The sequence below is a fragment of the Lissotriton vulgaris genome, chromosome 11, assembly GCF_964263255.1.
Source record: "Lissotriton vulgaris chromosome 11, aLisVul1.2, whole genome shotgun sequence".
Lineage (NCBI taxonomy): Eukaryota > Metazoa > Chordata > Amphibia > Caudata > Salamandridae > Lissotriton > Lissotriton vulgaris.
Window position 1 is genome coordinate 738,562,968 of NC_141699.1, and position 27,567 is coordinate 738,590,534.

Here is a 27,567-nt window from a genome sequence, read left to right on the forward strand (position 1 = left end):
TGTCACTTGGATAGCAATGAGATCTTTTTATCTACATTCTAATATAGGTGCTAGGGTTGTGTAGAGAGTGGTAGGAAAGGAGGATTGAGATTGACAGGTATGCTAGGTTGAAAATAATAATGAGATTTGAATTATTTTTGAGCTGTGGATTTTCAATATTATAGACGTCATAGTACTGATTAATAACCCTTTATCAAAATCTGTTTGTTGTTGTGTTGCATTAGTTTGGGAATATTCAGGTTCTGTTAATAGACTAACAGTTGACTTTTCCATTTGCAGAATATATTGAATGACCAGCAGAGGCAGTGTTGCAGAAGATGATTTCTCTGAGTTGCTGAACCCAAAACAAAACAAAAAAAAAAAGTTCAGCAGCTTTCGGCTCGATTTACCAGTTTACATGGTGAGTCAAACTCTCAATTAACCATTTTGCTTGTCCTTAAAAGAAGTTCAATGCATCTGATGGCTCTCAGCTCCTTTTAGTGGGGTATTACGCTAGAATATTATTTGTCAAGACTGCAGAGATATGGATGGCGCCATTGGAATCAGGATAGCTTTTCTAAAATGTTGATTGTCTACAAGGCTGACAATCCTACTTTAAATACTTGTTCTAACAATATGTCAACAGAGAAAATTAGTGTCTTTGAGGTTGAAATGAGGTGTCTTATAGTGGGGCAATCGACTTACTCTCGCATGGAGGGAAGCTAATTTAACCTTCCTACCTTCACACTGCATGTGTGACTCTTATACTCAAGAAGGATTTCTCTTTAGGAGACTCTGTGTTCTTGTACCTCCAGACCCCTTTCAAAACAGGAGCCCAATGCTTTCAATATTGCAGAGTCCTTTCCCATTACACCTCCCACTTGGCTTGCAGTCATAATTACAGATCGTTACCTAGTGCGGAATTCCTAATGCCTCATTGTTCTGTGTAATTGTCACCCATGGCAATTGGTCAAATGGTGCCCTGACATCATAATGCTACTGCAGGATGTCATCTGACATGATGGCAAGCAATAGAATACATTTATCATAGTATTGAAATGGGTAGTAGGAAAGACAGGACTCCAGGCTGAAGGCAAAGATTGTGAGATTAAATAAACAAGGAAATTACATGAGATTTATTCATTAGTTTTATGGTGTCGGTGATCATAATATTCTCAGGTTCTCTATAGGTGAACTGATAGGGATTTGCAAGAATGAAGATGTCAGAATATGTTGTTTATAGCTTTTCTCATTCCCACTAACTGTAGCATAAACCTTCCTCCGTAAACTTATCAGATCACTTAATGGTCATTGGTGTACCATAACCTAAAAGAATTGCTGTGAGCAGGGTACGCTGTTGCTTTGGTAGCAATGAGATCTTTTTATCTACATTCTAATATAGGTGCTAGGGTTATGTAGAGAGTGGTAGGAAATGAGGATTAAGATTGACAGGTATGCTAGGTTGAAAATAATATTGAAATTTGAATTCTTTTTGAGCTGTGGATTTTCAAATATTATAGACGTCATAGTACTGATTAATAACCCTTTATCAAAATCTGTTTGTTGTTGTGTTGCATTAGTTTGGGAATATTCAGGTTCTGTTAATAGACTAACAGTGGACTTTTCCATTTGCAGAATATATTGAATGACCTGCAGAGGCAGTGTTGCAGAAGATGATTTCTCTGAGTTGCTGAACCCAAAACAAAACAAAAAAAAAGTTCAGCAGCTTTCGACTCGATTTACCAGTTTACATGGTGAGTCAAACTCTCAATTTACCATTTTGCTTGTCCTTAAAAGAAGTTCAAGGCATCTGATGGCTCTCAGCTCCTTTTAGTGGGGTATTACGCAAGAATATTATTTGTCAAGACTGAAGCGATATGGATGGCGCCATGGTCATCAGGATAGCTTTTCAAAGATGTTGATTGTCTACAAGGCTGACAATCCTACTTTAAATACTTGTTCTAACAATATGTCAACAGAGAAAATTAGTGTCTTTGAGGTTGAAATGAGGTGTCTTATATTGGAGCAATTGACTTACTCTCGCATGGTGGGAAGCTAATTTAACCTTCCTACCTTCACACTACATGTGTGACTCTTATACTCAAGAAGGATTTCTCTTTAGGAGACTCTGTGTTCTTGTACCTCCAGACCCCTTTCAAAACAGGAGCCCAATGCTTTCAATATTGCAGAGTCCTTTCCCATTACACCTCCCACTTGGTTTGCAGTCATAATTACAGATCGTTACCTAGTGCGGAATTCCTAATGCCTCATTGTTCTGTGTAATTGTCACCCATGGTAATTGGTCAAATGGTGCCCTGACATCATAATGCTACTGCAGGATGTCATCTGACATGAGGGCAAGCAATAGAATACATTTATCATGGTATTGAAATGGGTAGTAGGAAAGACAGGACTCCAGGATGAAGGCAAAGATTGTGAGATTAAATAAACAAGGAAATTACATGAGATGTATTCATTAGTTTTATGGTGTCGGTGATCATAATATTCTCAGGTTCTCTATAGGTGAACTGATAGGGATTTGCAAGAATGAAGATGTCAGAATATGTTGTTTATAGCTTTTCTCATTCCCACTAACTGTAGCATAAACCTTCCTCCGTAAACTTATCAGATCACTTAATGGTCATTGGTGTACCATAACCTAAAAGAATTGCTGTGAGCAGGGTACGCTGTTGCTTTGGTAGCAATGAGATCTTTTTATCTACATTCTAATATAGGTGCTAGGGTTATGTAGAGAGTGGTAGGAAATGAGGATTAAGATTGACAGGTATGCTAGGTTGAAAATAATATTGAAATTTGAATTCTTTTTGAGCTGTGGATTTTTTAATATTATAGACGTCATAGTACTGATTAATAACCCTTTATCAAAATCTGTTTGTTGTTGTGTTGCATTAGTTTGGGAATATTCAGGTTCTGTTAATAGACTAACAGTGGACTTTTCCATTTGCAGAATATATTGAATGACCAGCAGAGGCAGTGTTGCAGAAGATGATTTCTCTGAGTTGCTGAACCCAAAACAAAACAAAAAAAAAAGTTCAGCAGCTTTCGGCTCGATTTACCAGTTTACATGGTGAGTCAAACTCTCAATTTACCATTTTGCTTGTCCTTAAAAGAAGTTCAATGCATCTGATGGCTCTCAGCTCCTTTTAGTGGGGTATTACGCAAGAATATTATTTGTCAAGACTGAAGCGATATGGATGGCGCCATGGTCATCAGGATAGCTTTTCAAAGATGTTGATTGTCTACAAGGCTGACAATCCTACTTTAAATACTTGTTCTAACAATATGTCAACTGAGAAAATTAGTGTCTTTGAGGTTGAAATGAGGTGTCTTATATTGGAGCAATTGACTTACTCTCGCATGGAGGGAAGCTAATTTAACCTTCCTACCTTCACACTGCATGTGTGACTCTTATATTCAAGAAGGATTTCTCTTTAGGAGACTCTGTGTTCTTGTACCTCCAGACCCCGTTCAAAACAGGAGCCCAATGCTTTCAATATTGCAGAGTCCTTTCCTATTACACCTCCCACTTGGCTTGCAGTCATAATTACAGATCGTTACCTAGTGCGGAATTCCTAATGCCTCATTGTTCTGTGTAATTGTCACCCATGGCAATTGGTCAAATGGTGCCCTGACATCATAATGCTACTGCAGGATGTCATCTGACATGATGGCAAGCAATAGAATACATTTATCATGGTATTGAAATGGGTAGTAGGAAAGACAGGACTCCAGGCTGAAGGCAAAGATTGTGAGATTAAATAAACAAGGAAATTACATCAGATTTATTCATTAGTTTTATGGTGTCGGTGATCATAATATTCTCAGGTTCTCTATAGGTGAACTGATGGGGATTTGCAAGAATGAAGATGTCAGAATATGTTGTTTATAGCTTTTCTCATTCCCACTAACTGTAGCATAAACCTTCCTCCGTAAACTTATCAGATCACTTAATGGTCATTGGTGTACCATAACCTAAAAGAAATGCTGTGAGCAGGGTACGCTGTTGCTTTGGTAGCAATGAGATCTTTTTATCTACATTCTAATATAGGTGCTAGGGTTGTGTAGAGAGTGGTAGGAAATGAGGATTAAGATTGACAGGTATGCTAGGTTGAAAATTATATTGAAATTTGAATTCTTTTTGAGCTGTGGATTTTTAAATATTATAGACGTCATAGTACTGATTAATAACCCTTTATCAAAATCTGTTTGTTGTTGTGTTGCATTAGTTTGGGAATATTCAGGTTCTGTTGATAGACTAACAGTTGACTTTTCCATTTGCAGAATATATTGAATGACCAGCAGAGGCAGTGTTGCAGAAGATGATTTCTCTGAGTTGCTGAACCCAAAACAAAACAAAAAAAAAAAGTTCAGCAGCTTTCGGCTCGATTTACCAGTTTACATGGTGAGTCAAACTCTCAATTAACCATTTTGCTTGTCCTTAAAAGAAGTTCAATGCATCTGATGGCTCTCAGTTCCTTTTAGTGAGGTATTACGCTAGAATATTATTTGTCAAGACTGCAGAGATATGGATGGCGCCATTGGAATCAGGATAGCTTTTCTAAAATGTTGATTGTCTACAAGGCTGACAATCCTACTTTAAATACTTGTTCTAACAATATGTCAACAGAGAAAATTAGTGTCTTTGAGGTTGAAATGAGGTGTCTTATAGTGGGGCAATTGACTTACTCTCGCATGGAGGGAAGCTAATTTAACCTTCCTACCTTCACACTGCATGTGTGACTCTTATACTCAAGAAGGATTTCTCTTTATGAGACTCTGTGTTCTTGTACCTCCAGACCCCTTTCAAAACAGGAGCCCAATGCTTTCAATATTGCAGAGTCCTTTCCATTACACCTCCCACTTGGCTTGCAGTCATAATTACAGATCGTTACCTAGTGCGGAATTCCTAATGCCTCATTGTTCTGTGTAATTGTCACCCATGGCAATTGGTCAAATGGTGCCCTGACATCATAATGCTACTACAGGATGTCATCTGACATGATGGCAAGCAATAGAATACATTTATCATGGTATTGAAATGGGTAGTAGGAAAGACAGGACTCCAGGCTGAAGGCAAAGATTGTGAGATTAAATAAACAAGGAAATTACATGAGATTTATTCATTAGTTTTATGGTGTTAGTGATCATAATATTCTCAGGTTCTCTATAGGTGAACTGATAGGGATTTGCAAGAATGAAGATGTCAGAATATGTTGTTTATAGCTTTTCTCATTCCCACTAACTGTAGCATAAACCTTCCTCCGTAAACTTATCAGATCACTTAATGGTCATTGGTGTACCATAACCTAAACGAATTGCTGTGAGCAAGGTACACTGTCACTTTGATAGCAATGAGATCTTTAGGTGCTAGGGTTGTGTAGAGAGTGGTAGGAAAGGAGGATTGAGATTGACAGGTATGCAAGGTTGAAAATAATAATGAGATTTGAATTCTTTTTGAGCTGTGGATTTTCAAATATTATAGACGTCATAGTACTGATTAATAACCCTTTATCAAAATCTGTTTGTTGTTGTGTTGCATTAGTTTGGGAATATTCAGGTTCTGTTAATAGACTAACAGTGGACTTTTCCATTTGCAGAATATATTGAATGACCAGCAGAGGCAGTGTTGCAGAAGATGATTTCTCTGAGTTGCTGAACCCAAAACAAAACAAAAAAAAAGTTCAGCAGCTTTCGGCTCGATTTACCAGTTTACATGGTGAGTCAAACTCTCAATTTACCATTTTGCTTGTCCTTAAAAGAAGTTCAAGGCATCTGATGGCTCTCAGCTCCTTTTAGTGGGGTATTACGCAAGAATATTATTTGTCAAGACTGAAGCGATATGGATGGCGCCATGGTCATCAGGATAGCTTTTCAAAGATGTTGATTGTCTACAAGGCTGACAATCCTACTTTAAATACTTGTTCTAACAATATGTCAACAGAGAAAATTAGTATCTTTGAGGTTGAAATGAGGTGTCTTATATTGGAGCAATTGACTTACTCTCGCATGGTGGGAAGCTAATTTAACCTTCCTACCTTCACACTACATGTGTGACTCTTATACTCAAGAAGGATTTCTCTTTAGGAGACTCTGTGTTCTTGTACCTCCAGACCCCTTTCAAAACAGGAGCCCAATGCTTTCAATATTGCAGAGTCCTTTCCCATTACACCTCCCACTTGGCTTGCAGTCATAATTACAGATCGTTACCTAGTGCGGAATTCCTAATGCCTCATTGTTCTGTGTAATTGTCACCCATGGCAATTGGTCAAATGGTGCTCTGACATCATAATGCTACTGCAGGATGTCATCTGACATGAGGGCAAGCAATAGAATACATTTATCATGGTATTGAAATGGGTAGTAGGAAAGACAGGACTCCAGGCTGAAGGCAAAGATTGTGAGATTAAATAAACAAGGAAATTACATGAGATTTATTCATTAGTTTTATGGTGTCGGTGATCATAATATTCTCAGGTTCTCTATAGGTGAACTGATAGGGATTTGCAAGAATGAAGATGTCAGAATATGTTGTTTATAGCTTTTCTCATTCCCACTAACTGTAGCATAAACCTTCCTCCGTAAACTTATCAGATCACTTAATGGTCATTGGTGTACCATAACCTAAACAAATTGCTGTGAGCAGGGTACGCTGTTGCTTTGGTAGCAATGAGATCTTTTTATCTACATTCTAATATAGGTGCTAGGGTTGTGTAGAGAGTGGTAGGAAAGGAGGATTAAGATTGACAGGTATGCTAGGTTGAAAATAATATTGAGATTTGAATTATTATTGAGCTGTGGATTTTCAAATATTATAGACGGCATAGTACTGATTAATAACCCTTAATCAAAATCTGTTTGTTTTTGTGTTGCATTAGTTTGGGAATATTCAGGTTCTGTTAATAGACTAACAGTGGACTTTTCCATTTGCAGAATATATTGAATGACCAGCAGAGGCAGTGTTGCAGAAGACGATTTCTCTGAGTTGCTGAACCCAAAACAAAACAAAAAAAAAGTTCAGCAGCTTTCGGCTCGATTTACCTGTTTACATGGTGAGTCAAACTCTCAATTTACCATTTTGCTTGTCCTTAAAAGAAGTTCAATGCATCTGATGGCTCTCAGCTCCTTTTAGTGGGGTATTACGCAAGAATATTATTTGTCAAGACTGAAGAGATATGGATGGCACCATGGTCATCAGGATAGCTTTTCAAAGATGTTGATTGTCTACAAGGCTGACAATCCTACTTTAAATACTTGTTCTAACAATATGTCAACAGAGAAAATTAGTGTCTTTGAGGTTGAAATGAGGTGTCTTATAGTGGGGCAATCGACTTACTCTCGCATGGAGGGAAGCTAATTTAACCTTCCTACCTTCACACTGTATGTGTGACTCTTATACTCAAGAAGGATTTCTCTTTAGGAGACTCTGTGTTCTTGTACCTCCAGACCCCTTTCAAAACAGGAGCCCAATGATTTCAATATTGCAGAGTCCTTTCCCATTACACCTCCCACTTTGCTTGCAGTCATAATTACAGATCGTTACCTAGTGCGGAATTCCTAATGCCTCATTGTTCTGTGTAATTGTCACCCATGGTAATTGGTCAAATGGTGCCCTGACATCATAATGCTACTGCAGGATGTCATCTGACATGAGGGCAAGCAATAGAATACATTTATCATGGTATTGAAATGGGTAGTAGGAAAGACAGGACTCCAGGCTGAGCCTGAAGGCAAAGATTGTGAGATGAAATAAACAAGGAAATCACATGAGATTTATTCATTAGTTTTATGGTGTCGGTGATCATAATATTCTCAGGTTCTCTCTAGGTGAACTGATAGGGATTTGCAAGAATGAAGATGTCAGAATATGTTGTTTATAGCTTTTCTCATTCCCACTAACTGTAGCAGAAACCTTCCTCAGTAAACTTATCAGATCACTTAATGGACATTGGTGTACCATAACCTAAAAGAATTGCTGTGAGCAGGGTACGCTGTTGCTTTGGTAGCAATGAGATCTTTTTATCTACATTCTAATATAGGTGCTAGGGTTGTGTAGAGAGTGGTAGGAAATGAGGATTAAGATTGACAGGTATGCTAGGTTGAAAATAATATTGAAATTTGAATTCTTTTTGAGCTGTGGATTTTTAAATATTATAGACGTCATAGTACTGATTAATAACCCTTTATCAAAATCTGTTTGTTGTTGTGTTGCATTAGTTTGGGAATATTCAGGTTCTGTTAATAGACTAACAGTGGACTTTTCCATTTGCAGAATATATTGAATGACCAGCAGAGGCAGTGTTGCAGAATATGATTTCTCTGAGTTGCTGAACCCAAAACAAAAAAAAAGTTCAGTAGCTTTCGGCTCGATATACCAGTTTACATGGTGAGTCAAACTCTCAATTTACCATTTTGCTTGTCCTTAAAAAAAGTTCAACGCATCTGATGGCTCTCAGCTCCTTTTAGTGGGGTATTACGCAAGAATATTATTTGTCAAGACTGAAGCGATATGGATGGCGCCATGGTCATCAGGATAGCTTTTCAAAGATGTTGATTGTCTACAAGGCTGACAATCCTACTTTAAATACTTGTTCTAACAATATGTCAACAGAGAAAATTAGTGTCTTTGAGGTTGAAATGAGGTGTCTTATATTGGAGCAATTGACTTACTCTCGCATGGAGGGAAGCTAATTTAACCTTCCTACCTTCACACTGCATGTGTGACTCTTATACTCAAGAAGGATTTCTCTTTAGGAGACTCTGTGTTCTTGTACCTCCAGACCCCTTTCAAAACAGGAGCCCAATGCTTTCAATATTGCAGAGTCCTTTCCCATTACACCTCCCACTTGGCTTGCAGTCATAATTACAGATCGTTACCTAATGTGGAATTCCTAATGCCTCATTGTTCTGTGTAATTGTCACCCATGGCAATTGGTCAAATGGTGCCCTGACATCATAATGCTACTGCAGGATGTCATCTGACATGAGGGCAAGCAATAGAATACATTTATCATGGTATTGAAATGGGTAGTAGGAAAGACAGGACTCCAGGCTGAAGGCAAAGATTGTGAGATTAAATAAACAAGGAAATTACATGAGATTTATTCATTAGTTTTATGGTGTCGGTGATCATAATATTCTCAGGTTCTCTATAGGTGAACTGATATGGATTTGCAAGAATGAAGATGTCAGAATATGTTGTTTATAGCTTTTCTCATTCCCACTAACTGTAGCAGAAACCTTCCTCCGTAAACTTATCAGATCAATTAATGGTCATTGGTGTACCATAACCTAAAAGAATTGCTGTGAGCAGGGTACGCTGTTGCTTTGGTAGCAACGAGATCTTTTTATCTACATTCTAATATAGGTGCTAGGGTTGTGTAGAGAGTGGTAGGAAAGGAGGATTAAGATTGACAGGTATGCTAGGTTGAAAATAATATTGAGATTTGAATTATTTTTGAGCTGTGGATTTTCAAATATTATAGACGGCATAGTACTGATTAATAACCCTTAATCAAAATCTGTTTGTTTTTGTGTTGCATTAGTTTGGGAATATTCAGGTTCTGTTAATAGACTAACAGTGGACTTTTCCATTTGCAGAATATATTGAATGACCAGCAGAGGCAGTGTTGCAGAAGACGATTTCTCTGAGTTGCTGAACCCAAAACAAAACAAAAAAAAAGTTCAGCAGCTTTCGGCTCGATTTACCTGTTTACATGGTGAGTCAAACTCTCAATTTACCATTTTGCTTGTCCTTAAAAGAAGTTCAATGCATCTGATGGCTCTCAGCTCCTTTTAGTGGGGTATTACGCAAGAATATTATTTGTCAAGACTGAAGAGATATGGATGGCACCATGGTCATCAGGATAGCTTTTCAAAGATGTTGATTGTCTACAAGGCTGACAATCCTACTTTAAATACTTGTTCTAACAATATGTCAACAGAGAAAATTAGTGTCTTTGAGGTTGAAATGAGGTGTCTTATAGTGGGGCAATCGACTTACTCTCGCATGGAGGGAAGCTAATTTAACCTTCCTACCTTCACACTGTATGTGTGACTCTTATACTCAAGAAGGATTTCTCTTTAGGAGACTCTGTGTTCTTGTACCTCCAGACCCCTTTCAAAACAGGAGCCCAATGCTTTCAATATTGCAGAGTCCTTTCCCATTACACCTCCCACTTTGCTTGCAGTCATAATTACAGATCGTTACCTAGTGCGGAATTCCTAATGCCTCATTGTTCTGTGTAATTGTCACCCATGGTAATTGGTCAAATGGTGCCCTGACATCATAATGCTACTGCAGGATGTCATCTGACATGAGGGCAAGCAATAGAATACATTTATCATGGTATTGAAATGGGTAGTAGGAAAGACAGGACTCCAGGCTGAAGGCAAAGATTGTGAGATGAAATAAACAAGGAAATTACATGAGATTTATTCATTAGTTTTATGGTGTCGGTGATCATAATATTCTCAGGTTCTCTCTAGGTGAACTGATAGGGATTTGCAAGAATGAAGATGTCAGAATATGTTGTTTATAGCTTTTCTCATTCCCACTAACTGTAGCAGAAACCTTCCTCAGTAAACTTATCAGATCACTTAATGGACATTGGTGTACCATAACCTAAAAGAATTGCTGTGAGCAGGGTACGCTGTTGCTTTGGTAGCAATGAGATCTTTTTATCTACATTCTAATATAGGTGCTAGGGTTGTGTAGAGAGTGGTAGGAAATGAGGATTAAGATTGACAGGTATGCTAGGTTGAAAATAATATTGAAATTTGAATTCTTTTTGAGCTGTGGATTTTTAAATATTATAGACGTCATAGTACTGATTAATAACCCTTTATCAAAATCTGTTTGTTGTTGTGTTGCATTAGTTTGGGAATATTCAGGTTCTGTTAATAGACTAACAGTGGACTTTTCCATTTGCAGAATATATTGAATGACCAGCAGAGGCAGTGTTGCAGAAGATGATTTCTCTGAGTTGCTGAACCCAAAACAAAACAAAAAAAAAAGTTCAGCAGCTTTCGGCTCGATTTACCAGTTTACATGGTGAGTCAAACTCTCAATTAACCATTTTGCTTGTCATTAAAAGAAGTTCAATGCATCTGATGGCTCTCAGCTCCTTTTAGTGGGGTATTACGCTAGAATATTATTTGTCAAGACTGCAGAGATATGGATGGCGCCATTGGAATCAGAATAGCTTTTCTAAAATGTTGATTGTCTACAAGGCTGACAATCCTACTTTAAATACTTGTTCTAACAATATGTCAACAGAGAAAATTAGTGTCTTTGAGGTTGAAATGAGGTGTCTTATAGTGGGGCAATTGACTTACTCTCGCATGGAGGGAAGCTAATTTAACCTTCCTACCTTCACACTGCATGTGTGACTCTTATACTCAAGAAGGATTTCTCTTTAGGAGACTCTGTGTTCTTGTACCTCCAGACCCCTTTCAAAACAGGAGCCCAATGCTTTCAATATTGCAGAGTCCTTTCCCATTACACCTCCCACTTGGCTTGCAGTCATAATTACAGATCGTTACCTAGTGCGGAATTCCTAATGCCTCATTGTTCTGTGTAATTGTCACCCATGGCAATTGGTCAAATGGTGCCCTGACATCATAATGCTACTGCAGGATGTCATCTGACATGATGGCAAGCAATAGAATACATTTATCATGGTATTGAAATGGGTAGTAGGAAAGACAGGACTCCAGGCTGAAGGCAAAGATTGTGAGATTAAATAAACAAGGAAATTACATGAGATTTATTCATTAGTTTTATGGTGTCGGTGATCATAATATTCTCAGGCTCTCTATAGGTGAACTGATAGGGATTTGCAAGAATGAAGATGTCAGAATATGTTGTTTATAGCTTTTCTCATTCCCACTAACTGTAGCATAAACCTTCCTCCGTAAACTTATCAGATCACTTAATGGTCATTGGTGTACCATAACCTAAACGAATTGCTGTGAGCAAGGTACACTGTCACTTGGATAGCAATGAGATCTTTTTATCTACATTCTAATATAGGTGCTAGGGTTGTGTAGAGAGTGGTAGGAAAGGAGGATTGAGATTGACAGGTATGCTAGGTTGAAAATAATAATGAGATTTGAATTCTTTTTGAGCTGTGGATTTTCAAATATTATAGACGTCATAGTACTGATTAATAACCCTTTAACAAAATCTGTTTGTTGTTGTGTTGCATTAGTTTGGGAATATTCAGGTTCTGTTAATAGACTAACAGTGGACTTTTCCATTTGCAGAATATATTGAATGACCAGCAGAGGCAGTGTTGCAGAAGATGATTTCTCTGAGTTGCTGAACCCAAAACAAAACAAAAAAAAAGTTCAGCAGCTTTCGGCTCGATTTACCAGTTTACATGGTGAGTCAAACTCTCAATTTACCATTTTGCTTGTCCTTAAAAGAAGTTCAAGGCATCTGATGGCTCTCAGCTCCTTTTAGTGGGGTATTACGCAAGAATATTATTTGTCAAGACTGAAGCGATATGGATGGCGCCATGGTCATCTGGATAGCTTTTCAAAGATGTTGATTGTCTACAAGGCTGACAATCCTACTTTAAATACTTGTTCTAACAATATGTCAACAGAGAAAATTAGTGTCTTTGAGGTTGAAATGAGGTGTCTTATAGTGGAGCAATTGACTTACTCTCGCATGGTGGGAAGCTAATTTAACCTTCCTACCTTCACACTACATGTGTGACTCTTATACTCAAGAAGGATTTCTCTTTAGGAGACTCTGTGTTCTTGTACCTCCAGACCCCTTTCAAAACAGGAGCCCAATGCTTTCAATATTGCAGAGTCCTTTCCCATTACACCTCCCACTTGGCTTGCAGTCATAATTACAGATCGTTACCTAGTGCGGAATTCCTAATGCCTCATTGTTCTGTGTAATTGTCACCCATGGCAATTGGTCAAATGGTGCCCTGACATCATAATGCTACTGCAGGATGTCATCTGACATGATGGCAAGCAATAGAATACATTTATCATGGTATTGAAATGGGTAGTAGGAAAGACAGGACTCCAGGCTGAAGGCAAAGATTGTGAGATTAAATAAACAAGGAAATTACATGAGATTTATTCATTAGTTTTATGGTGTCGGTGATCATAATATTCTCAGGCTCTCTATAGGTGAACTGATAGGGATTTGCAAGAATGAAGATGTCAGAATATGTTGTTTATAGCTTTTCTCATTCCCACTAACTGTAGCATAAACCTTCCTCCGTAAACTTATCAGATCACTTAATGGTCATTGGTGTACCATAACCTAAAAGAATTGCTGTGAGCAGGGTACGCTGTTGCTTTGGTAGCAATGAGATCTTTTTATCTACATTCTAATATAGGTGCTAGGGTTGTGTAGAGAGTGGTAGGAAATGAGGATTAAGATTGACAGGTATGCTAGGTTGAAAATAATATTGAAATTTGAATTCTTTTTGAGCTGTGGATTTTTAAATATTATAGACGTCATAGTACTGATTAATAACCCTTTATCAAAATCTGTTTGTTGTTGTGTTGCATTAGTTTGGGAATATTCAGGTTCTGTTAATAGACTAACAGTGGACTTTTCCATTTGCAGAATATATTGAATGACCAGCAGAGGCAGTGTTGCAGAATATGATTTCTCTGAGTTGCTGAACCCAAAACAAAACAAAAAAAAAAGTTCAGCAGCTTTCGGCTCGATTTACCAGTTTACATGGTGAGTCAAACTCTCAATTTACCATTTTGCTTGTCCTTAAAAGAAGTTCAATGCATCTGATGGCTCTCAGCTCCTTTTAGTGAGGTATTACGCTAGAATATTATTTGTCAAGACTGCAGAGATATGGATGGCGACATTGGAATCAGGATAGCTTTTCTAAAATGTTGATTGTCTACAAGGCTGACAATCCTACTTTAAATACTTGTTCTAACAATATGTCAACAGAGAAAATTAGTGTCTTTGAGGTTGAAATGAGGTGTCTTATAGTGGGGCAATTGACTTACTCTCGCATGGAGGGAAGCTAATTTAACCTTCCTACCTTCACACTGCATGTGTGACTCTTATACTCAAGAAGGATTTCTCTTTATGAGACTCTGTGTTCTTGTACCTCCAGACCCCTTTCAAAACAGGAGCCCAATGCTTTCAATATTGCAGAGTCCTTTCCCATTACACCTCCCACTTGGCTTGCAGTCATAATTACAGATCGTTACCTAGTGCGGAATTCCTAATGCCTCATTGTTCTGTGTAATTGTCACCCATGGCAATTGGTCAAATGGTGCCCTGACATCATAATGCTACTGCAGGATGTCATCTGACATGATGGCAAGCAATAGAATACATTTATCATGGTATTGAAATGGGTAGTAGGAAAGACAGGACTCCAGGCTGAAGGCAAAGATTGTGAGATTAAATAAACAAGGAAATTACATCAGATTTATTCATTAGTTTTATGGTGTCGGTGATCATAATATTCTCAGGTTCTCTATAGGTGAACTGATAGGGATTTGCAAGAATGAAGATGTCAGAATATGTTGTTTATAGCTTTTCTCATTCCCACTAACTGTAGCATAAACCTTCCTCCGTAAACTTATCAGATCACTTAATGGTCATTGGTGTACCATAACCTAAACGAATTGCTGTGAGCAAGGTACACTGTCACTTGGATAGCAATGAGATCTTTTTATCTACATTCTAATATAGGTGCTAGGGTTGTGTAGAGAGTGGTAGGAAAGGAGGATTGAGATTGACAGGAATGCTAGGTTGAAAATAATAATGAGATTTGAATTATTTTTGAGCTGTGGATTTTCAAATATTATAGACGTCATAGTACTGATTAATAACCCTTTATCAAAATCTGTTTGTTGTTGTTTTGCATTAGTTTGGGAATATTCAGGTTCTGTTAATAGACTAACAGTGGACTTTTCCATTTGCAGAATATATTGAATGACCAGCAGAGGCAGTGTTGCAGAAGATGATTTCTCTGAGTTGCTGAACCCAAAACAAAACAAAAAAAAGTTCAGCAGATTTCGGCTCGATTTACCAGTTTACATGGTGAGTCAAACTCTCAATTTACCATTTTGCTTGTCCTTAAAAGAAGTTCAAGGCATCTGATGGCTCTCAGCTCCTTTTAGTGGGGTATTACGCAAGAATATTATTTGTCAAGACTGAAGGGATATGGATGGCGCCATGGTCATCAGGATAGCTTTTCAAAGATGTTGATTGTCTACAAGGCTGACAATCCTACTTTAAAAACTTGTTCTAACAATATGTCAACAGAGAAAATTAGTGTCTTTGAGGTTGAAATGAGGTGTCTTATATTGGAGCAATTGACTTACTCTCGCATGGTGGGAAGCTAATTTAACCTTCCTACCTTCACACTGCATGTGTGACTCTTATACTCAAGAAGGATTTCTCTTTAGGAGACTCTGTGTTCTTGTACCTCCAGACCCCTTTCAAAACAGGAGCCCAATGCTTTCAATATTGCAGAGTCCTTTCCCATTACACCTCCCACTTGGCTTGCAGTCATAATTACAGATCGTTACCTAGTGCGGAATTCCTAATGCCTCATTGTTCTGTGTAATTGTCACCCATGGCAATTGGTCAAATGGTGCCCTGACATCATAATGCTACTGCAGGATGTCATCTGACATGAGGGCAAGCAATAGAATACATTTATCATGGTATTGAAATGGGTAGTAGGAAAGACAGGACTCCAGGCTGAAGGCAAAGATTGTGAGATTAAATAAACAAGGAAATTACATGATATTTATTTATTAGTTTTATGGTGTCGGTGATCATAATATTCTCAGGTTCTCTATAGGTGAACTGATATGGATTTGCAAGAATGAAGATGTCAGAATATGTTGTTTATAGCTTTTCTCATTCCCACTAACTGTAGCAGAAACCTTCCTCCGTAAACTTATCAGATCAATTAATGGTCATTGGTGTACCATAACCTAAAAGAATTGCTGTGAGCAGGGTACGCTGTTGCTTTGGTAGCAATGAGATCTTTTTATCTACATTCTAATATAGGTGCTAGGGTTGTGTAGAGAGTGGTAGGAAAGGAGGATTAAGATTGACAGGTATGCTAGGTTGAAAATAATATTGAGATTTGAATTATTTTTGAGCTGTGGATTTTCAAATATTATAGACGGCATAGTACTGATTAATAACCCTTAATCAAAATCTGTTTGTTTTTGTGTTGCATTAGTTTGGGAATATTCAGGTTCTGTTAATAGACTAACAGTGGACTTTTCCATTTGCAGAATATATTGAATGACCAGCAGAGGCAGTGTTGCAGAAGACGATTTCTCTGAGTTGCTGAACCCAAAACAAAACAAAAAAAAAGTTCAGCAGCTTTCGGCTCGATTTACCTGTTTACATGGTGAGTCAAACTCTCAATTTACCATTTTGCTTGTCCTTAAAAGAAGTTCAATGCATCTGATGGCTCTCAGCTCCTTTTAGTGGGGTATTACGCAAGAATATTATTTGTCAAGACTGAAGAGATATGGATGGCACCATGGTCATCAGGATAGCTTTTCAAAGATGTTGATTGTCTACAAGGCTGACAATCCTACTTTAAATACTTGTTCTAACAATATGTCAACAGAGAAAATTAGTGTCTTTGAGGTTGAAATGAGGTGTCTTATAGTGGGGCAATCGACTTACTCTCGCATGGAGTGAAGCTAATTTAACCTTCCTACCTTCACACTGTATGTGTGACTCTTATACTCAAGAAGGATTTCTCTTTAGGAGACTCTGTGTTCTTGTACCTCCAGACCCCTTTCAAAACAGGAGCCCAATGCTTTCAATATTGCAGAGTCCTTTCATATTACACCTCCCTCTTGGCTTGCAGTCATAATTACAGATCGTTACCTAGTGCGGAATTCCTAATGCCTCATTGTTCTGTGTAATTGTCACCCATGGTAATTGGTCAAATGGTGCCCTGACATCATAATGCTACTGCAGGATGTCATCTGACATGAGGGCAAGCAATAGAATACATTTATCATGGTATTGAAATGGGTAGTAGGAAAGACAGGACTCCAGGCTGAAGGCAAAGATTGTGAGATGAAATAAACAAGGAAATTACATGAGATTTATTCATTAGTTTTATGGTGTCGGTGATCATAATATTCTCAGGTTCTCTCTAGGTGAACTGATAGGGATTTGCAAGAATGAAGATGTCAGAATATGTTGTTTATAGCTTTTCTCATTCCCACTAACTGTAGCAGAAACCTTCCTCAGTAAACTTATCAGATCACTTAATGGACATTGGTGTACCATAACCTAAAAGAATTGCTGTGAGCAGGGTACGCTGTTGCTTTGGTAGCAATGAGATCTTTTTATCTACATTCTAATATAGGTGCTAGGGTTGTGTAGAGAGTGGTAGGAAAGGAGGATTGAGATTGACAGGTATGCTAGGTTGAAAATAATAATGAGATTTGAATTCTTTTTGAGCTGTGGATTTTCAAATATTATAGACGTCATAGTACTGATTAATAACCCTTTATCAAAATCTGTTTGTTGTTGTGTTGCATTAGTTTGGGAATATTCAGGTTCTGTTAATAGACTAACAGTGGACTTTTCCATTTGCAGAATATATTGAATGACCAGCAGAGGCAGTGTTGCAGAAGATGATTTCTCTGAGTTGCTGAACCCAAAACAAAACAAAAAAAAAGTTCAGCAGCTTTCGGCTCGATTTACCAGTTTACATGGTGAGTCAAACTCTCAATTAACCATTTTGCTTGTCCTTAAAAGAAGTTCAATGCATCTGATGGCTCTCAGCTCCTTTTAGTGGGGTATTACGCTAGAATATTATTTGTCAAGACTGCAGAGATATGGATGGCACCATTGGAATCAGGATAGCTTTTCTAAAATGTTGATTGTCTACAAGGCTGACAATCCTACTTTAAATACTTGTTCTAACAATATGTCAACAGAGACAATTAGTGTCTTTGAGGTTGAAATGAGGTGTCTTATAGTGGGGCAATTGACTTACTCTCGCATGGAGGGAAGCTAATTTAACCTTCCTACCTTCACACTGCATGTGTGACTCTTATACTCAAGAAGGATTTCTCTTTAGGAGACTCTGTGTTCTTGTACCTCCAGACCCCTTTCAAAACAGGAGCCCAATGCTTTCAATATTGCAGAGTCCTTTCCCATTACACCTCCCACTTGGCTTGCAGTCATAATTACAGATTGTTACCTAGTGCAGAATTCCTAATGCCTCATTGTTCTGTGTAATTGTCACCCATGGCAATTGGTCAAATGGTGCCCTGACATCATAATGCTACTGCAGGATGTCATCTGACATGATGGCAAGCAATAGAATACATTTATCATGGTATTGAAATGGGTAGTAAAAAAGACAGGACTCCAGGCTGAAGGCAAAGATTGTGAGATTAAATAAACAAGGAAATTACATGAGATTTATTCATTAGTTTTATGGTGTCGGTGATCATAATATTCTCAGGTTCTCTATAGGTGAACTGATAGGGATTTGCAAGAATGAACATGTCAGAATATGTTGTTTATAGCTTTTCTCATTCCCACTAACTGTAGCATAAACCTTCCTCCGTAAACTTATCAGATCACTTAATGGTCATTGGTGTACCATAACCTAAACGAATTGCTGTGAGCAAGGTACGCTGTCACTTGGATAGCAATGAGATCTTTTTATCTACATTCTAATATAGGTGCTAGGGTTGTGTAGAGAGTGGTAGGAAAGGAAGATTGAGATTGACAGGTATGCTAGGTTGAAAATAATATTGAGATTTGTATTCTTTTTGAGCTGTGGATTTTCAAATATTATAGACGTCATATTACTGATTAATAACCCTTTATCAAAATCTGTTTGTTGTTGTGTTGCATTAGTTTGGGAATATTCAGGTTCTGTTAATAGACTAACAGTGGACTTTTCCATTTGCAGAATATATTGAATGACCAGCAGAGGCAGTGTTGCAGAAGATGATTTCTCTGAGTTGCTGAACCCAAAACAAAACAAAAAAAAAAGTTCAGCAGCTTTCGGCTCGATTTACCAGTTTACATGGTGAGTCAAACTCTCAATTTACCATTTTGCTTGTCCTTAAAAGAAGTTCAATGCATCTGATGGCTCTCAGCTCCTATTAGTGGGGTATTACGCTAGAATATTATTTGTCAAGACTGCAGAGATATGGATAGCGCCATTGGAATCAGGATAGCTTTTCTAAAATGTTGATTGTCTACAAGGCTGACAATCCTACTTTAAATACTTGTTCTAACAATATGTCAACAGAGAAAATTAGTGTCTTTGAGGTTGAAATGAGGTGTCTTATAGTGGGGCAATTGACTTACTCTCGCATGGAGGGAAGCTAATTTAACCTTCCTACCTTCACACTGCATGTGTGACTCTTATACTCAAGAAGGATTTCTCTTTAGGAGACTCTGTGTTCTTGTACCCCCAGACCCCTTTCAAAACAGGAGCCCAATGCTTTCAATATTGCAGAGTCCTTTCTCATTACACCTCCCACTTGGCTTGCAGTCATAATTACAGATCGTTACCTAGTGCGGAATTCCTAATGCCTCATTGTTCTGTGTAATTGTCACCCATGGCAATTGGTCAAATGGTGCCCTGACATCATAATGCTACTGCAGGATGTCATCTGACATGAGGGCAAGCAATAGAATACATTTATCATGGTATTGAAATGGGTAGTAGGAAAGACAGGACTCCAGGCTGAAGGCAAAGATTGTGAGATGAAATAAACAAGGAAATTACATGAGATTTATTCATTAGTTTTATGGTGTCGGTGATCATAATATTCTCAGGTTCTCTATAGGTGAACTGATAGGGATTTGCAAGAATGAAGATGTCAGAATGTTGTTTATAGCTTTTCTCATTCCCACTAATTGTAGCAAAAACCTTCCTCCGTAAACTTATCGGATCACTTAATGGTCATTGGTGTACCATAACCTAAAAGAATTGCTGTGAGCAGGGTACGCTGTTGCTTTGGTAGCAATGAGATCTTTTTATCTACATTCTAATATAGGTGCTAGGGTTGTGTAGAGAGTGGTAGGAAAGGAGGATTAAGATTGACAGGTATGCTAGGTTGAAAATAATATTGAAATTTGAATTCTTTTTGAGCTGTGGATTTTTAAATATTATAGACGTCATAGTACTGATTAATAACCCTTTATCAAAATCTGTTTGTTGTTGTGTTGCATTAGTTTGGGAATATTCAGGTTCTGTTAATAGACTAACAGTGGACTTTTCCATTTGCAGAATATATTGAATGACCAGCAGAGGCAGTGTTGCAGAAGATGATTTCTCTGAGTTGCTGAACCCAAAACAAAACAAAAAAAAAGTTCAGCAGCTTTCGGCTCGATTTACCAGTTTACATGGTGAGTCAAACTCTCAATTAACCATTTTGCTTGTCCTTAAAAGAAGTTCAATGCATCTGATGGCTCTCAGCTCCTTTTAGTGGGGTATTACGCTAGAATATTATTTGTCAAGACTGCAGAGATATGGATGGCACCATTGGAATCAGGATAGCTTTTCTAAAATGTTGATTGTCTACAAGGCTGACAATCCTACTTTAAATACTTGTTCTAACAATATGTCAACAGAGACAATTAGTGTCTTTGAGGTTGAAATGAGGTGTCTTATAGTGGGGCAATTGACTTACTCTCGCATGGAGGGAAGCTAATTTAACCTTCCTACCTTCACACTGCATGTGTGACTCTTATACTCAAGAAGGATTTCTCTTTAGGAGACTCTGTGTTCTTGTACCTCCAGACCCCTTTCAAAACAGGAGCCCAATGCTTTCAATATTGCAGAGTCCTTTCCCATTACACCTCCCACTTGGCTTGCAGTCATAATTACAGATCGTTACCTAGTGCGGAATTCCTAATGCCTCATTGTTCTGTGTAATTGTCACCCATGGCAATTGGTCAAATGGTGCCCTGACATCATAATGCTACTGCAGGATGTCATCTGACATGAGGGCAAGCAATAGAATACATTTATCATGGTATTGAAATGGGTAGTAGGAAAGACAGGACTCCAGGCTGAAGGCAAAGATTGTGAGATTAAATAAACAAGGAAATTACATGATATTTATTTATTAGTTTTATGGTGTCGGTGATCATAATATTCTCAGGTTCTCTATAGGTGAACTGATATGGATTTGCAAGAATGAAGATGTCAGAATATGTTGTTTATAGCTTTTCTCATTCCCACTAACTGTAGCAGAAACCTTCCTCCGTAAACTTATCAGATCAATTAATGGTCATTGGTGTACCATAACCTAAAAGAATTGCTGTGAGCAGGGTACGCTGTTGCTTTGGTAGCAATGAGATCTTTTTATCTACATTCTAATATAGGTGCTAGGGTTGTGTAGAGAGTGGTAGGAAAGGAGGATTAAGATTGACAGGTATGCTAGGTTGAAAATAATATTGAGATTTGAATTATTTTTGAGCTGTGGATTTTCAAATATTATAGACGGCATAGTACTGATTAATAACCCTTAATCAAAATCTGTTTGTTTTTGTGTTGCATTAGTTTGGGAATATTCAGGTTCTGTTAATAGACTAACAGTGGACTTTTCCATTTGCAGAATATATTGAATGACCAGCAGAGGCAGTGTTGCAGAAGACGATTTCTCTGAGTTGCTGAACCCAAAACAAAACAAAAAAAAAGTTCAGCAGCTTTCGGCTCGATTTACCTGTTTACATGGTGAGTCAAACTCTCAATTTACCATTTTGCTTGTCCTTAAAAGAAGTTCAATGCATCTGATGGCTCTCAGCTCCTTTTAGTGGGGTATTACGCAAGAATATTATTTGTCAAGACTGAAGAGATATGGATGGCACCATGGTCATCAGGATAGCTTTTCAAAGATGTTGATTGTCTACAAGGCTGACAATCCTACTTTAAATACTTGTTCTAACAATATGTCAACAGAGAAAATTAGTGTCTTTGAGGTTGAAATGAGGTGTCTTATAGTGGGGCAATCGACTTACTCTCGCATGGAGTGAAGCTAATTTAACCTTCCTACCTTCACACTGTATGTGTGACTCTTATACTCAAGAAGGATTTCTCTTTAGGAGACTCTGTGTTCTTGTACCTCCAGACCCCTTTCAAAACAGGAGCCCAATGCTTTCAATATTGCAGAGTCCTTTCATATTACACCTCCCACTTGGCTTGCAGTCATAATTACAGATCGTTACCTAGTGCGGAATTCCTAATGCCTCATTGTTCTGTGTAATTGTCACCCATGGTAATTGGTCAAATGGTGCCCTGACATCATAATGCTACTGCAGGATGTCATCTGACATGAGGGCAAGCAATAGAATACATTTATCATGGTATTGAAATGGGTAGTAGGAAAGACAGGACTCCAGGCTGAAGGCAAAGATTGTGAGATGAAATAAACAAGGAAATTACATGAGATTTATTCATTAGTTTTATGGTGTCGGTGATCATAATATTCTCAGGTTCTCTCTAGGTGAACTGATAGGGATTTGCAAGAATGAAGATGTCAGAATATGTTGTTTATAGCTTTTCTCATTCCCACTAACTGTAGCAGAAACCTTCCTCAGTAAACTTATCAGATCACTTAATGGACATTGGTGTACCATAACCTAAAAGAATTGCTGTGAGCAGGGTACGCTGTTGCTTTGGTAGCAATGAGATCTTTTTATCTACATTCTAATATAGGTGCTAGGGTTGTGTAGAGAGTGGTAGGAAATGAGGATTAAGATTGACAGGTATGCTAGGTTGAAAATAATATTGAAATTTGAATTCTTTTTGAGCTGTGGATTTTTAAATATTATAGACGTCATAGTACTGATTAATAACCCTTTATCAAAATCTGTTTGTTGTTGTGTTGCATTAGTTTGGGAATATTCAGGTTCTGTTAATAGACTAACAGTGGACTTTTCCATTTGCAGAATATATTGAATGACCAGCAGAGGCAGTAATGCAGAAGACGATTTCTCTGAGTTGCTGAACCCAAAACAAAACAAAAAAAAAGTTCAGCAGCTTTCGGCTCGATTTACCTGTTTACATGGTGAGTCAAACTCTCAATTTACCATTTTGCTTGTCCTTAAAAGAAGTTCAATGCATCTGATGGCTCTCAGCTCCTTTTAGTGGGGTATTACGCAAGAATATTATTTGTCAAGACTGAAGAGATATGGATGGCACCATGGTCATCAGGATAGCTTTTCAAAGATGTTGATTGTCTACAAGGCTGACAATCCTACTTTAAATACTTGTTCTAACAATATGTCAACAGAGAAAATTAGTGTCTTTGAGGTTGAAATGAGGTGTCTTATAGTGGGGCAATCGACTTACTCTCGCATGGAGGGAAGCTAATTTAACCTTCCTACCTTCACACTGTATGTGTGACTCTTATACTCAAGAAGGATTTCTCTTTAGGAGACTCTGTGTTCTTGTACCTCCAGACCCCTTTCAAAACAGGAGCCCAATGCTTTCAATATTGCAGAGTCCTTTCCCATTACACCTCCCACTTTGCTTGCAGTCATAATTACAGATCGTTACCTAGTGCGGAATTCCTAATGCCTCATTGTTCTGTGTAATTGTCACCCATGGTAATTGGTCAAATGGTGCCCTGACATCATAATGCTACTGCAGGATGTCATCTGACATGAGGGCAAGCAATAGAATACATTTATCATGGTATTGAAATGGGTAGTAGGAAAGACAGGACTCAAGGCTGAAGGCAAAGATTGTGAGATGAAATAAACAAGGAAATTACATGAGATTTATTCATTAGTTTTATGGTGTCGGTGATCATAATATTCTCAGGTTCTCTCTAGGTGAACTGATAGGGATTTGCAAGAATGAAGATGTCAGAATATGTTGTTTATAGCTTTTCTCATTCCCACTAACTGTAGCAGAAACCTTCCTCAGTAAACTTATCAGATCACTTAATGGACATTGGTGTACCATAACCTAAAAGAATTGCTGTGAGCAGGGTACGCTGTTGCTTTGGTAGCAATGAGATCTTTTTATCTACATTCTAATATAGGTGCTAGGGTTGTGTAGAGAGTGGTAGGAAAGGAGGATTAAGATTGACAGGTATGCTAGGTTGAAAATAATATTGAAATTTGAATTCTTTTTGAGCTGTGGATTTTTAAATATTATAGACGTCATAGTACTGATTAATAACCCTTTATCAAAATCTGTTTGTTGTTGTGTTGCATTAGTTTGGGAATATTCAGGTTCTGTTAATAGACTAACAGTGGACTTTTCCATTTGCAGAATATATTGAATGACCAGCAGAGGCAGTGTTGCAGAAGATGATTTCTCTGAGTTGCTGAACCCAAAACAAAACAAAAAAAAAAGTTCAGCAGCTTTCGGCTCGATTTACCAGTTTACATGGTGAGTCAAACTCTCAATTAACCATTTTGCTTGTCATTAAAAGAAGTTCAATGCATCTGATGGCTCTCAGCTCCTTTTAGTGGGGTATTACGCTAGAATATTATTTGTCAAGACTGCAGAGATATGGATGGCGCCATTGGAATCAGGATAGCTTTTCTAAAATGTTGATTGTCTACAAGGCTGACAATCCTACTTTAAATACTTGTTCTAACAATATGTCAACAGAGAAAATTAGTGTCTTTGAGGTTGAAATGAGGTGTCTTATAGTGGGGCAATTGACTTACTCTCGCATGGAGGGAAGCTAATTTAACCTTCCTACCTTCACACTGCATGTGTGACTCTTATACTCAAGAAGGATTTCTCTTTAGGAGACTCTGTGTTCTTGTACCTCCAGACCCCTTTCAAAACAGGAGCCCAATGCTTTCAATATTGCAGAGTCCTTTCCCATTACACCTCCCACTTGGCTTGCAGTCATAATTACAGATCGTTACCTAGTGCGGAATTCCTAATGCCTCATTGTTCTGTGTAATTGTCACCCATGGCAATTGGTCAAATGGTGCCCTGACATCATAATGCTACTGCAGGATGTCATCTGACATGATGGCAAGCAATAGAATACATTTATCATGGTATTGAAATGGGTAGTAGGAAAGACAGGACTCCAGGCTGAAGGCAAAGATTGTGAGATTAAATAAACAAGGAAATTACATGAGATTTATTCATTAGTTTTATGGTGTCGGTGATCATAATATTCTCAGGTTCTCTATAGGTGAACTGATAGGGATTTGCAAGAATGAAGATGTCAGAATATGTTGTTTATAGCTTTTCTCATTCCCACTAACTGTAGCATAAACCTTCCTCCGTAAACTTATCAGATCACTTAATGGTCATTGGTGTACCATAACCTAAACGAATTGCTGTGAGCAAGGTACACTGTCACTTGGATAGCAATGAGATCTTTTTATCTACATTCTAATATAGGTGCTAGGGTTGTGTAGAGAGTGGTAGGAAAGGAGGATTGAGATTGACAGGTATGCTAGGTTGAAAATAATAATGAGATTTGAATTCTTTTTGAGCTGTGGATTTTCAAATATTATAGACGTCATAGTACTGATTAATAACCCTTTATCAAAATCTGTTTGTTGTTGTGTTGCATTAGTTTGGGAATATTCAGGTTCTGTTAATAGATTAACAGTGGACTTTTCCATTTGCAGAATATATTGAATGACCAGCAGAGGCAGTGTTGCAGAAGATGATTTCTCTGAGTTGCTGAACCCAAAACAAAACAAAAAAAAAGTTCAGCAGCTTTCGGCTCGATTTACCAGTTTACATGGTGAGTCAAACTCTCAATTTACCATTTTGCTTGTCCTTAAAAGAAGTTCAAGGCATCTGATGGCTCTCAGCTCCTTTTAGTGGGGTATTACGCAAGAATATTATTTGTCAAGACTGAAGCGATATGGATGGCGCCATGGTCATCAGGATAGCTTTTCAAAGATGTTGATTGTCTACAAGGCTGACAATCCTACTTTAAATACTTGTTCTAACAATATGTCAACAGAGAAAATTAGTGTCTTTGAGGTTGAAATGAGGTGTCTTATAGTGGAGCAATTGACTTACTCTCGCATGGTGAGAAGCTAATTTAACCTTCCTACCTTCACACTACATGTGTGACTCTTATACTCAAGAAGGATTTCTCTTTAGGAGACTCTGTGTTCTTGTACCTCCAGACCCCTTTCAAAACAGGAGCCCAATGCTTTCAATATTGCAGAGTCCTTTCCCATTACACCTCCCACTTGGCTTGCAGTCATAATTACAGATCGTTACCTAGTGCGGAATTCCTAATGCCTCATTGTTCTGTGTAATTGTCACCCATGGCAATTGGTCAAATGGTGCCCTGACATCATAATGCTACTGCAGGATGTCATCTGACATGATGGCAAGCAATAGAATACATTTATCATGGTATTGAAATGGGTAGTAGGAAAAACAGGACTCCAGGCTGAAGGCAAAGATTGTGAGATTAAATAAACAAGGAAATTACATGAGATTTATTCATTAGTTTTATGGTGTCGGTGATCATAATATTCTCAGGTTCTCTATAGGTGAACTGATAGGGATTTGCAAGAATGAAGATCTCAGAATATGTTGTTTATAGCTTTTCTCATTCCCACTAACTGTAGCATAAACCTTCCTCCGTAAACTTATCAGATCACTTAATGGTCATTGGTGTACCATAACCTAAACGAATTGCTGTGAGCAAGGTACGCTGTCACTTGGATAGCAATGAGATCTTTTTATCTACATTCTAATATAGGTGCTAGGGTTGTGTAGAGAGTGGTAGGAAATGAGGATTAAGATTGACAGGTATGCTAGGTTGAAAATAATATTGAAATTTGAATTCTTTTTGAGCTGTGGATTTTTAAATATTATAGACGTCATAGTACTGATTAATAACCCTTTATCAAAATCTGTTTGTTGTTGTGTTGCATTAGTTTGGGAATATTCAGGTTCTGTTAATAGACTAACAGTGGACTTTTCCATTTGCAGAATATATTGAATGACCAGCAGAGGCAGTGTTGCAGAATATGATTTCTCGGAGTTGCTGAACCCAAAACAAAAAAAAAGTTCAGCAGCTTTCGGCTCGATTTACCAGTTTACATGGTGAGTCAAACTCTCAATTTACCATTTTGCTTGTCCTTAAAAGAAGTTCAACGCATCTGATGGCTCTCAGCTCCTTTTAGTGGGGTATTACGCAAGAATAATATTTGTCAAGACTGAAGCGATATGGATGGCGCCATGGTCATCAGGATAGCTTTTCAAAGATGTTGATTGTCTACAAGGCTGACAATCCTACTTTAAATACTTGTTCTAACAATATGTCAACAGAGAAAATTAGTGTCTTTGAGGTTGAAATGAGGTGTCTTATATTGGAGCAATTGACTTACTCTCGCATGGAGGGAAGCTAATTTAACCTTCCTACCTTCACACTGCATTTGTGACTCTTATATTCAAGAAGGATTTCTCTTTAGGAGACTCTGTGTTCTTGTACCTCCAGACCCCTTTCAAAACAGGAGCCCAATGCTTTCAATATTGCAGAGTCCTTTCCCATTACACCTCCCACTTGGCTTGCAGTCATAATTACAGATCGTTACCTAGTGCGGAATTCCTAATGCCTCATTGTTCTGTG